The sequence below is a fragment of the Miniopterus natalensis genome, chromosome 13 (assembly GCF_054644295.1).
Source record: "Miniopterus natalensis isolate mMinNat1 chromosome 13, mMinNat1.hap1, whole genome shotgun sequence".
In the NCBI taxonomy this organism is placed as follows: domain Eukaryota; kingdom Metazoa; phylum Chordata; class Mammalia; order Chiroptera; family Miniopteridae; genus Miniopterus; species Miniopterus natalensis.
In genome coordinates this window covers 55,816,739-55,830,706 of record NC_142093.1, presented here as the reverse complement: position 1 = coordinate 55,830,706, position 13,968 = coordinate 55,816,739, and the positions used below count along the sequence as shown (strand labels likewise).

Genomic DNA, 13,968 nt, shown 5'->3' with positions numbered 1-13,968 from the left:
CATTTTTTAACATGAATCACATCTATATTTTAGAAGGATATTGACAGAAACATAATATCTTTATGTCTTAATTTCTCTAACAATGATTGGTGTGTTGTGTTTTTTTTAATGTATAAGGCACTGTGGAGAATAGAAAATGAAATCATGCAAGGATCCCCCTATTCTAGGATATCATGTGACAATGCAGAGGATAACATATGTAGCTAAACAAAAATGATAGAAGAAAGTGGTAAGAGTTGTCAAGCAGGTGGTGCAGAACATTGCTGGTGTTCAGGGAAGGGAGATAGTGTTTCTGGCTGGGGCAATACGGAAGGGCTTGGTAGGGGAAGCAGCATTTTAGCTGGGTCTAAAAGACTGGAGTGTCTGTTAGGTGTTTTTCTGACACCAAACACAGTGTCTTTCTGCACACCACTCAATTCTCCACTTCTCTGACACCAACTGATGTCTTACAATTCAATTCAATTCTGACTCTACCCAGAGTTATCACACCCCCCACAGGTGCAGGGCTCATCCCACAAGACTGCTGCTACTTCAGGGATCAGTTGCAAGTCCTAGTGCTATCGTCATAACTAGCTAGTTAATATTAATAATAGGAAGAGAGCTAAGGGAAGGTCAGACATTATAATTACGGTCATTTAGGCAGCTTCACCAGGATTCTACAGCTTCACACTCCCCAGGGAACCACAGGCCCATTCCCTGCAGATCACTGGGGGAAGGGATGGAACAAAGGGGGAGATGGGCCCATGCACAGTGAAGTCTGAGTGATGTAGGGAAGGTGCTTGCCTATCAGTCTAGCCTGGGAAAAAGACGATTGGCTAGAAGGGTGGACCCCAGTGTGAGCCCACAAAATCTTGGAAGGGTAAATTCCACAGACAAAGAGTTCCCTCTCTCTTATGCTCCATGTTCCCTCTCCCTCTCTTGCTCTGTGACCTGCACTTGCCCCATGCATTTGCTTATTCCCTCTCCAAAGCCATGTGGCCTTAAGCAGCTGCATGGCCCATGGCCGTGTGGATGCCACACACAGTGGACTGCAACTGGGAGCACAAGCTAAGCTAGCCAGATGCTGGACTGGACTTTAATACGGAGCAGAAACTCTGGGCAGTGGCCTTACCCCTGACCCTGCTGAAGACAAGATTGGACTTCTTCCTTGGTGAGACTGGCAGAGATGGAACCTTGGAGGGGTACCTCCTTAATTTTACGTTTTCAGTGAAGCTTTCCACAAACCCCACCCTCCTGTGGGGGCCTCAGGAAATTCTTTTCCTTGCATCACCCCAAGAACTCCCCTTTCACTTCTGACCAACTGACTGTAAGTTCTGGAGTTTCTACAATCCCCTCCTCAGGCTCAACAATTTGCTAGATTGGCACAAAGAACTCAAGAAAGCACTTTACTCACTATTAGTGATTTATTATGAAGGGTACAACACAAGAGTAGCCAAGTGGAAGAGATACATAGGGCAACATAGCGGGGAGGAGGGTGTGGGCTTCCACTCCATTTTGGGAGTGCCACCCCTCCCTAGGACGTCCACGTGGTCACCAACCCAGAAGATCTGCCAACCCCTGTTGTTTAGGAGTTTTTATGGAGGTTTCATAAGGTAGGCATGATTAATTAAATTACCGGCCATTGTGATTGAAAATCTTCAGCTCCTTCCCTAACCCCAAGGTCAGGGAGTGGAGTTGAGGATTTCAACTCTCTCATCAGGTGGTTGATTTTCCTGGTGAACTTCTTTCATCCGCCAAGGGTCTCCTCATGAACAAAAACTCAAGTGTGGCTGAAAGCAGTTTGCTACAAATAACAAAAGACTCTCCTCTCAGCCCTAATCAGTCAAAAATTCCCAGGGTATAATTTATTATACCACAGAGTGATTTAGACACATTAACGTGGAAATTGAGCAAGGCAGAGCTACCAACATTTCACAACCCACATTGGAAAAGGCAAGCCAGCTTGTGAAGATGTATAGTCAGGGAAGGGGTTTTAGCAAAAGAAGTTGAAAAGGTTTAATTTAAATTGTAGAGAATTTAGATACCTGGCTAGGGGTGAGCCACTGGAGCTTTTAAGCCAAGAAGGGACTTGATCTTCCAATGGTCAGGAAATTTATTCCACAAGAGGATGCAAGGTGGATGAACCTGAGGAGAGACTGGAAGAGGGAGACCAGTGGGGTTATGAGAAGTGTCTAGGTAAGAAACATCGAAGCCCAGATCTACAATAGAGGTGATGAACTTGGAGAGGGCTGGGAAGTTGTTTGGTTTGGGGGACAAGAGAGGCAACACTTCAGAATCGAATTTGTTTTTGCCAGAGCAGATCACAGCAGAGTCCAGCCCATGCAGGGCCGTGGTACACATCAATGTATGTGGTACAAGAAGCTTGCTGATAAGATTTCCTACCATGTGCATTTCCTTATCTACCCTCTGCTACTCTGTCTTTTCTATCTAGGTGGCATCTTTGGGAATTATTAGCAACTGCTTTATTTTTGCATTTTCATATATTTGTGGACAAGGCAGTTGACATGATCTGCTAATATGAAGACAGATGAAATGTGAGTTGCTAGAGCGCCTCATCTGGGAACATGTTTGGTTTATATGACTTTATGTTTTGAAATAATAGAAGAGAGAAACTTTTCAAATGAAAACCAAAACTTTCTCGAAGCCTATAGTTTGCCACTTAAGAAGACTCTATATGTAAGCTTTCTGTGTTCAGTTGTTTGTGATTGTGCCAACTTTTGGAGGGGGGAAAAGATGACTCTGCGTTAGGCTCTTAATTAGATCTGAGCTCCTGAGATTGACCTAATATTAGTTCTTGCCAACATGTGCTATAAAGATGGGAAAATAGTTTTCAGAGTTGAATAAGTGTGAGAAATGCTAGGACGAACAATGTAAAGGTTATTTTGCTGCAGGACTTCTCAGAGCTTTCAGCACAACAAGGTGCATTATAAATCTCTAAGAGCAGCATAGTATGTTGTCCTTACCAAATTCAGTTGATCAAAATTCATTTTTCATGTATTATCTCTTAGTCCAGTATCCTTAGGAAGCACCTACCCACAATTCAAAGTGACCTAAGAGCCCCTGTCTAAATGAGCAAAGAGAAGTACTTGAATCTTATCTAAATACCCAGAGCCTATAAAACAAGCCCTCCCTGAATTCGGGGCTGGGGACTGCGATGGAGGCCGTCCTTTGCAGCAATGTTGTGCCTGTGCCTCTGTACCCATGGCAGCCTGTTCACATGGCTCTGTGTGTGGTGTCGTCCCCAGGCCTTGGCTGAGCATGCTCATTGCATAAGGCACAGCAGAAGGGGAGGATTCAGAGGGACACAGGTTAGGGTCCAGAGCTCCAAATGTTCAGCCTTTGGTGCCTTTTCCAGCTCTCTGATCTTGGGCAAGTCGCCCAGTCTGTTTGAGAATCCTCTGAAAAATGCAAGTAACAATCTATTTTACCATCTAATAATGATTGACGGCTTTCTGTAGGCCAGGTGCTGTTCTAGATACTGCGATATGGTGGCTGCTCAGTCCAGGGATTTTAAGCCCACTGTGGCTAACAGTGAAGCTGCCATTTGGGACTCCACGTTCCTAGTTATTTTTATAAGAATAGCCAATGGGTCCTTCACAGTTTGCTTGAAAGATGACAGTAACTGCCGAGGGCTGAAACCCAACAGTATGGGCCTGAACTAAGCCTGTGATGAGCACACAGCCGGTTGCTGCACCCCGGGAATTTCCAAAGGCAGAACTTGGCCACTGTGTCCTGTTCCATCTCTTCAGAGAATTGAAAACTGACACGTCAAGGCTCTTTCCCAGAAATGTGCTGCAGGAATGACAGCTCATTTCCCCAGAGGAGTCCTTTACATCAAAGTGGCTCCACATGAATGAAGGCTGAAGCTCGGTGGGAAGACTCAAGTGCTGAGTAGAAATGTCTTTTTCAAGTGCAAGGACGGGAGGCGGGGCTCTGGGAAGACCACACCTGCACAGGGTGGAGGGAGAGCACTGTGGAGGGAGAGGAGCACTGTGGAGGGGGGGGCCATGTCCCAAGCCCTGTGCACTGCTTGACTCGACGGTTTCTTCTCTAGGAAGCTATGCTCTAGGTTGCGGATGAAAAGGGGCTCTAATAAATCTAATAAATCTAACCAAAGGTAGCCTCGCAGGGTGATCTGATCACAGATTCCTAGCTGGGCGGGTCGTGGTGGGTAGTCATGCCAGGCTTGCAACTTCTTCAGTAACAGGCTATCTTTGCCTTGGCAGGCCCTGGCTGCTGTTGCTGTGCATCTAATGGCAGTAGATGGAAGCCCAACAGTTCTGGCTGAATTGAGGCCCTTGATGAGCACACCGCCCGGCTGCTGCTCCTGGTGAGCTTTTGAAATGCCTTTTCCAGGCCCTTGGAAGCCTGCCCACCCTCAAGAGAGCACAGACTCTTGTTGACTCCCCGCAACCCACCCTGCCTAGCTTCTCCCACCTTCCTGTCAGCGCCTCTCCGCAATTCCAAACGCGCGAGAGAAACTGCGCGCTCTCCAGGAGGCACTGCTCGTGGTCCGTTGAGATCTTTACCCTCTGTTTGGCTCAAATACACTCTAATAAAGTCATAAACATTTTCTACAGGTTTGGAAGTTCCTATGTCAACAGGATTTACAAAACTAACACACTGTCAGTTGGCGTATTTTATCTCATTTAATCCTCACAGCGGCACTCCAGCTTCTCTCTGTGTTCCTTGATGGGGAAGCTAAGACTCAGAGAGGCCATGTGACTTGCCCAAGGGCGTATGAAGTTTGAATGACATATTAATAAACTTGATCTGTTAAATAACGTTTATTTTTTTCTGACTATACCACCCATATCAAGAAACAGGAAAGAGATGGCATACTCAAAACAGGGTAACTCAAGGAGATGTCCGTACACAGAGACTGCTGACAGAGGGGTGGGTGAGAACGGTACCTCTGGGTCGCAGCCCAGACGTTAGCCCCTGGGAGAGGAGGTGCGAGTGGCTGCTTGAGCCCAGAAGGAGGAAGCTGCGGAGAGCAGCTGCCTGCAGAGGAAGGACACAGCCCTGTCCAGGCTGCCCTCAGGGGAGGGAGCCTCTGGGACAACTTCCTGCCCCTGCCCTTCTGGCTCCCACTCTTGCTCCTTCCCAGTCCTGCCAGATCTTCCCAAACAGAAGCCAGGGTCCTGGGAACCCTTGATGTGGTTAGTGTAGGTCAGCCCTGGGGCAGAGAGCAGGGTGGAGAGGAGATCTGAAGGGCGAGGAGAAGAAATGAGCTCTGACCCAGGATGTAAATGTCTGCCTGGCCTTTCATTAGCCTGGGGTAACAGAAGCAGAGGCCACCAGCTGGGAGGTGAGCAGCGTTCCTCCCAAGGACAGGCTGAAGCTGTGTGGTCAGAGCAACCAGGGCACAGAAAACCTGGTTCTCAATCACAGAGCCTCTGGATCTAAGTCCCTGCCACGGAGAGGCTGCCTTGCTTTGCACCCCAGGAGCAGCATTTCAGACGAGGCAATTCTAGTTGCGAATTCCACGTTCATCCTTCCTCTGTCATTTACAGGGAAACAGGGCCTGGACTCTGTAGTCCCGACGCAGACGGACCGTGGACATCCCGCCCTACTTTGCTTGGAGTTTATGAAAACTACTGCTGGGTGTAAATTTCACCGCAACTCCACCTTCCCCGCAAATCCCGCGCCACCTCCCCGGGTTCCCTTCTTGGCGAACCCCTGCTGTGCTGTGAGCACTCTCCCTGACTTGATCAGAGCCCACACTTGCCCTGGGCCTGGGCTCGGGCAAAGGTCAAGGAGAAATTTGGTTCACGCTGCAGACTTCTCCTGCCTCTCCATCCCCTGGTGGAAGACTTTTAGCCCTTACAAAGCAGGTGCTGGACATGCAGAGATGGGGATAGAGCTGCACCAGCCACACCTGGGGCAGTGGAGGGCCTGATCACCCACCCTTGCGGTCCAGTTTGGGGTCAGCTGAGAGATTGCTTGGGTGTTCTGGGTCACTCCGAGGGAGTTGTCTGCTGCTTTTCTGATTTAGAAATTGAGCAGCAGCCCCTCAACGCACACCTTCCTGAGCAGAAACTATGATGGGAGGCTGGGTGGCCCCTCAGGTGCATGTGCAGCCACTCTAGACTGAGATTAATCTGCACAACACGTCTTTGTCTCACAACTGAGTTGGCAGGGGCCTTTCTGCTCCTGAGGCCCCGGGGTGGGGAGGTCACTTGACCCCACCCCAGGAGACTAGGAGAGATGAAATAACTTGCCCACAGTCATTCAGCCAGTGATTCGCAAAACTGGGGTGAAAATCAACAAGCCAAGCTCTAGAACCACAGCCCCAATAGCTATGTGATGTTGCTCCCTTTATTCTAATGATCTCATCTAATTTCCCCCATCACCCATTTTACAGATGTGGAAACATAGGTTAATAAACTCTCCCAAGGTCACACAGCTAGTGAGAAGCAGAGCCCGAGATGAAACCCTGGCCTGTTGGCTACTGAGGTTCACACTCTAAAAAATATAGTCCAAGCCCAGCTGGCATGGCTCAGTGGTTGAGCGTCGACCCAAGCACCAGGAGGGTGCTGGTTCAAATCCAGTCATGGCTCATGCCCAGGGTTGCAGGCTAGATCCCAGCAGGAGGAGTGCAGGAGGCAGCCGATCCATGTTGATGTTTCTCTCTCATCAATGTTTCTATCTCTCTCTCCCTCTCCCTTCCTCTCTCTCTCAAATTGATAAAAACATATTTTTTTTAAACAAACAGAGTCAAAGAAAGGGAGGTGTAGTGAAGGCAATGGACGAAGGAACAGAATCTTCTCTCTCGCCAATTAGTTTGTGGGCTTAAGTTGACTGAAAGTGGATTCTACAGAGAGCTGTAGGTTTTACCCTGGCTCAGTGTCAAGGCAGCTGCTGTGGGTTCTGGTTCCCCCTGCAGGCCCGAGACAGCACCTGGTGACCCTCGGAGTTTGCTCCCTGCTGTGGAAGTGGACCTTGGAGCCACATTGTCCCTTCCATTCCAGAAACACCCAGCATTGTTCCTGAGAAGTCTCAGCTCATCCCTGCCGGGCCCTTCCTCCTGGTGAAGATGGTGACAAAGGCACAGGGAGGCCTGACTTGGATTCTTGTTGTGCATGACCAGCTCTGTGACCTTTGGCAAATGACCTGGCCTGTGTATGCCTCAACATGTGTTCCATGGACCCCAGCGCCACACCCGCCTTTCTGGGAAGGTGTCTCCTCTGTGCGGAAGACGCAACCCCGCCCGTCAGTCTCACTGCTCACGCACTCGGAGCGGGCAGTGATGTGTAGCCAGGGCAGGCCAAGACTGACCGAGGCGCAGCAGCGCAGACTGTTTTTCAAGAACGTGGCACTGAGCTCCAAGTCATTCTACCTACTGTGATGAACCATCGCCGCACCCCAGAGGGCCTTCCTAGCCCCGCATAGCAGCCCTTCATAACCTTGGGATGGAAATCTGCAATGCAGGACTCATCTTCCCCATCAGAGAGCTCTGCCCCTCTTTCTAGCAATTTGAGATGAAATGAAGCCAATTGTGAGACAAAGATGCAGCCAGAAAGACAGGGGTAAGGCAATGGCACAGCTGCCCTGGCTCCCAGGCAGGCCCAGGGGTGCGGGGCCATTACATCAGCAGCCCGCAGCGCGTCCCGGTTGAGCGGGACTGGGAGGTTTCCCAGGGCCCTTGTCTCAGCTGCTTGTAGTGTCACAGGAAGCGCAGAGATGGGGGAACCTGGCTGCACTGCTCCCCAGCTCCCTGACTTGAGGCCTGGCACTGGCTTCTGCAGGTTGGCTTGCACCCCTGCCGGGTGAGAAGAGGTCCTGCCTCGTGGAGCTGTGTGGGTAGCCAGTGGGATGACCCTGAGGTCCCCAGGACAGCAGGGGGCAGACTGCACTGCTCAGTGCCTCTACCTGCCAGCTTTGTTTATCCTGGCCGTGTGACCATTAACACTCCCTTTGGTGACAGACGCAGCATTTGAGAGGGTTCTGGCATGATATAAATGGACCTGGAATTCATTCCAGCAATTTCTAGAGCATTTGAGCTGGGAATTGACTAAGTGGTCTTTTTGATTAAACCCCTGCTCCCATTCCCGGCCAGCGGCGGTTGGCCCACACTGACACCAAGCTGTACATGGGAGGCTCCTACCCCCTCCCAACCCTCAAGAGGGCACCTGATCTTCGTCGGTAACTAGTGGACTTCAGGGAAGCCAGCTCTGTCAGTGACGAGCCAACGCTCCCCTCACGCGGCACCTGCTGAGTGTCCCTCTTGACTGAGAGGGTTTGCACTCACTAGGTGCTCAGGCATGAGGTCAAGACACTAGGGTTGATGCTGATCAATGCAGCAACTCCTTGCAGGAACGTCCTGACTGCCCTTGACCTCAGGAAAGGGCGTCCGTGAGGTTAGCTGTATGCATCAGGGTGCTGCAGTTTCGAAGGACTGACGGCCTGTATTTGAATCTCTGTCTGGAAAACCGATTTGTTGAAGGCTTCCCATTGTCTTTAGTGGCTCTTAAGAAGAGTGGTTGAGTTTAGTTAAACATAGGACTCGGTGTATGCACACTGCCGTCACCCGGTGCCTGGGTATCGCCCACACCCGTTCTGATTTTTGGTCTGGGGTTGGCTTCAGCACTGGGAGTTTCACATGCTCCCCAGGGTTCCATGTGAATACCAAGTTGAGAGGCAATGCATTAGATGGACCTGGTTTGAAATCCCCGGTCACTGAGGAACTATGGAGTTTTAGTGAAGTTGTTAAACTTCTCTGAACCTCAGTTTCCTTATCAGTAAAAGGATGGTTATAATATTGACCCTGGAGCCTTGTCTTGAGGATTAAATAAGACAATGTGTGAAATGACTTCATGCCTTCAGAGCAGGTCTATGCCTGAGAGGGTAGGGCCTTCCCCACGGACACCTACCTGGAAGGGTGGATAACAGGTCCTCAGGGAGCTGTGTCCTCAGGAGAGTCCCCAGCATGTTTGGATTGGAGCCCATAGGTGGCCCATGTCCTGTGGCTTCCCCTCCCCTCCTACCCACAGCTCATGGCTCTCCCCCCACCTCCAGGCTGGGCCGTGCATTGTGCACCGCCCACTACCCCACCACCCCACCACAGGCTGGAAAAAGATGGAATATTTTGAAGAATTGAGTTCGTTGTTTAAAAACACCTCAGGTGCCTAGATCTCTGGTTCTTCATCTCTTCAAGGTCATGGACTGTCAATAATCTGACGACCTACCCAAGAAAATGCACTTAGGCACATGCAAAGCAGTTCCAACACAGATCAAAGGTGAGTACTGACCCTCTACGCCAATCACTAACCCCAGGTTGAAAGCACCCAACCCGAATGGACCCAACACAAGTCTCAGGTGAGAAAAAGGAGTCACAGAAGTGCCTTGTTCCTGGTCAGACGCCAGGCAGTGGTGGAGTCAGGAAGGAAATTCAGGTTGCTTGTCTTGCTTCACTGGTGATCAGGACTCAGTTTACCCTGCCCTTCAAAAAAGATGGAGAAGGAAAGGAGAGCGTAGAGCCCCTGTGCTTAATGGTGTTAATCATGAAGTAGAGGTACAAAAAATGTTTATCAGAGCCCCCCAACTTCAGTTAGTCTCCCTCTCCAATGTCCAGAGGGTGTTGGGCTTCCCTCACTGTAACTGCTACCCCCCCATGCAGCACGTGCCTGGTTGCTGGTTGTCTCCAACACTAGGGAGCCCCGTAAGGGCCGGGGACACACTTGTCCTGTTCACCAGGGCGCCTGAGCCAGGCTGGGCAATCAATACATATTTATGGAATGAATGAATGAATGAATGAATGAATGAATGAATGAATGAATGAAAGAAAGAAATAAACAAGGGCAGTTAAAATAACAAGTATGATTAACTTAACTAAAAAATTCAACACAGTATCCATACAGAACTCTGCACTTTTATTGGCAGGATTTCGGTATTGAGTTAGAAGCAGATCTTCTTTGTGTTTTCTCTCTTTCCCGTTGCCCCTCGTGTCTTTGTTTCTCGGTTTAGGTGGAAGCCAGAGAGTTCAATGTAGAAAAATACCTGCAGATTCTGACTCCAGGGATTCAAGCAGCAATATCAGCAGGTGTCTGGAATATTTTAAAAATGCCGTATCCCCCCCCCCCCCCCCGGGGGAGCGTTAGATGCCAGCACTGGTGCTGTCTTGCTGAGGAGCTCTCATGAATATTAATTCTCTGACCTTAGAATAGGTGACACCCCTGTGGAGTATGTCCCCAAAGCACAGAGAGCTGGCAGCACAAGCCCCGTGACCATGGGCGGAGGCTGCTGGGGAAGGCAGGGGTGCGCAGCAGGCAGGGGCGTCTTCCAGGCCGAGTCGGGAGAACACCTGGATTTGAGAGGTGTTTTCACAGTTTGGAGATGAGACAGATGGCAATGGAATCTTGAAAAAGGAAAGTAAAAGCAAAATAACCACTTGCAGGGAAGCGTTTGAGCCCTAAATGCCCCACTGCCCCCTCCGACTTGCGGAGCTGATTTCAGGCCCTGGGAAGAACTGTTCGCTGTGACTGACCTACTTTTCCACATGAAAGATGGGCTCACTGCAGTATTTTCTCTGTTGGCTGAGTGGTGTTTTAAATCCTTCTTTCTCTAACTCTGACATATCCATCCTGTGGAACAGGACATGTTATCTAAGAAGAATCATCTGCACCCGGGGCTGTTCTATAGAACTTTCTGGATGATGGAATGTTCTAACCTGTGTTCTCCAATGTGATAACCACCAGCCACATGGTCCGTTCAATGCCTGAAATATGGCTGCCAGCATGACTGAGAAACTGAATTTTGAATTTTATTTAATTTTAAATTAATTTAAGCTTAGCCACTGCATCAAAAGATTTCCTAGTTATATTGTCAGAGTGAAAAAAAAAAGCAAATTGTAGTGTTATATATTTAGTATAACCTCTTTTTTGAAAGTATACTCACTCCCTCCCCTCCCCAGCAAAAAAACCCAAATCATTTACGTTTGTATATTTAAATGTTTTCAAATGCATAGAAAAATATTTGAAATTATGGCCTCAGACCAATAGAGCAATTACCTCTGGAGAGGAAAACTTTGTTTGAATGTTATTGTTTTCTTAATTTATCTTTATTGTTGAAAGTATTACAAATGTTCCCTTTTTTCCTCCATTGAGCCCCTCCATCCTGTACCCCTCCCCGAAGGCCTTCACCCTACTATTGAATGAGTCCATGGGTTATGCATATGTGCATATAAGTTCTTAGGTTAATCTCTCCACACCCACCTACCCTCCCATCCCTGCCTTCGCTCTGAGATCCCTCAGTCTCTTCCATGCTTCTATGTCTCTGGATCTATTTTGTTCATTAGTTTATTTTGTTCATTAGATTCCACATATGAGTAAGATCATGTGACACTTGTCTTTCTCTGACTGGCTTATTTCACTTAGCATAACACTCTCCAGGTCCCACCATGCTGTCTCATAGGGTAAGGGATCCTTCGTTTTGACAGCTGCATAGTATTCCATGGCGTAAATGTCCGAGAAGATGCTTGATATGATTTCAGTCTTCTTGAACTTGTAGAGACTTGTTTTGTGTCCTCACATGTGGTCTGTCTTTGAGAATGTCCCATGTGCACCTGAGAAGAATGTATATTCTGCAGCTTTGGGGTGAAATGTTCTGTAAATGTCAATTAAATCCATCTGATCTAGTGTGTTATTTAGAGTCAGTGTTTCCTTGTTGATTTTTGTCTGGAAGATCTATCCAGTAAAGTCAGTGGGGTGTTAAAGTCCCCTACTATGACTGTATTGCTGTTTGAATGTTTGTAAATAAAAAATTTTTCAAGTATTATTTGTATAATGCAGTATAAAAAGGGGAAAAATTTTAAAGACATTTGAATGCCTGTTATATCTGGAGTTCTTTTCTCTTTCAGTCTAGCTATCATGGTAAACCCATGAGTCTGTATCTAAGACCAAAGAAGCCTGAGAATGGGTGGACAGGCTGTGAGAATCTTTTTCCAAAAAGCCCAGAGACCCTTTGCAGCAGGTTGGGGAACAAGTCAAAACACACAAATACACACATCATCCCTGTGCATCAAGTAAGCATACTCTATTCTCAACCTCGACTGGTCAGGATCACCTTCTTAAACGCATCAGATGCTAGAGTCCCATACTAGAGTTTGGATTTCAATTTGTCCAGATGGGCTCAGGACAATGGTTTTTTGTTTTCTTAAAAAATGTATCTTTATTGATTTCAGAGAGAGGAAAGGAGGGGGGAGAGAGAGAGAGAGAGAGAGAGAGAGAGAAAGATCAATGATGAGAGAGTCATTGATTGGCTGCAGCCCGCAACCCAGGCATGTGCCCTGACCGAAAATCAAACCCCGATCTCCTGGATCCTAGGTCGATGCTCAGCTGCTGAGCCACACCTGGCAGGGCTGCAATGGTATTTTTAAAAGCTGCCTGAGTGATTGGATTGTGTAGCCAGGATTGAGCACGCTGGGGCTTGAGGCAAGCAGTGGAGAAATACACAGCAATAGGGAGCAGGGAAGTGGGTGAAGGCCACCCAACAAGACCCCTCCCTTGGCCCTTCAACCACCACAGGAAGGGAGAAGGATGCATGAGAGTTGCCCAGCTCAGCACCACTTGGGACAGCACGCGGCATCTGAACCCTGGAGAGCTCTGGGCTTCAATTCTAGCCTCTGTGCAGGTCGTCTGCCCCTGCTATGCCTTGAGGTCATCAATATCTTCTCCATGCCAATGACTGGGACTCCTCAGCCTCCAATCCTGACTTCAGACTCAGGTGTCCAACTCCCAACATGTCATCTCTACTTGGATATCTAACCAGCCTCAACTGTAGCTTGGCCACTCTTGGATCCCTCCTCTCCCCACAGGCTCCTAACTTTCGGAAATAACACCACCATTCACCAGCTGCTCCAGCCAGAAGCTTGTTGGAGCCCATCTGGCCCTTCCTGTCCTGCATAACACAGGCCCGTTCATCACCAGGTCCTGCTGGCTCTAAAGTTAGAAAGCGTCTCCCTCTAAACAGGTCTTGCTGTCCGCAGGGCCACTCTAGTCCACTCTCCTCTGTCCTCTCTGAACACGGTACCAGCCCACAAACGAGCTCCTGCTTTCATGCCAGCAGCTGCGGCACCGAGCAACAGGAGGAAGACACGTGTCCATGCAGCTCTGTGTTTTTGCAGCTCCATGCTCAAAGCCCTCCAGGGGCTCTTCATCCCGCTCTGAACAACACCCAGGGACATACGGTGGCCCTAGGCCCCCGCAACGACCTGGCCCTCCCTCCCTTCCAGGCCCACCTCCTCCACTAGCACAGCCTCTTCATCTGACCCAGTCACATGGGTCTTCTTGTAGTTCTGGAACATTCCCGCCCCCAGAGCCTTTGTACCAGGTCACACTCCCTCACTCACCTCACTAAATTTATCTAGGTCTCTTCTCAAATGTCACCTTTTGGGAGGCCTTTGCTGGCCTCCCCAGGTGTCAATCAAGGAAACACGTCCCTCCCCTCCCAGCACCCCCTGAGCCCACGGCCTGGCCTTGCTTTTCTACGGCCCACTGATACCTGCCCAAAGCGAACCTCGCCCCAAGCTGCTGACTGCACAGCTATGTATTTGTTCATTCAACTTTTTTTTTAATTGCAAAATTTAAACGCATTTATGTTGTAAAATAAACCTAATGGAAAAGCTACCATTTGTACCATTTTTCAGAGTGCAGCTCAGTGGCCCTGAGCACATTCACGCTGTTGAGCAACCGCCACCAGCCTCCACCTCCAGAACCTTCTCACCTCAGACCGAAACTCTGTCCCCATTAAGCTCCCTCCTCCCCCGGCCCCTGGCAAGCACCCTCCTACTTTCTGTCTCTGCAGATTTGTCTGCTCCAGGGACCTCACATACATGGAATCAAACAATAGCTATCTTTCCGTGTCTGGCGTAACTCCTTTAAGGTTGGCCCCCGTGGAGGCATGCGCCAGGATGTCCTTTGTCCCCGCGCTGAACTTCCCGCTGTGCGTGCATGTCACATTCTGTTT

General features: G+C 49.0%; 1 pseudogene; it reads left to right on the top strand.

Moving 5' to 3' along the window:
• LOC107526888 (prohibitin 1 pseudogene) overlaps window positions 1-8,152 on the top strand; it is a 66,946-nt pseudogene extending 58,794 nt beyond the window's left edge.
• Window positions 8,153-13,968: the final 5,816 nt, after the last annotated feature.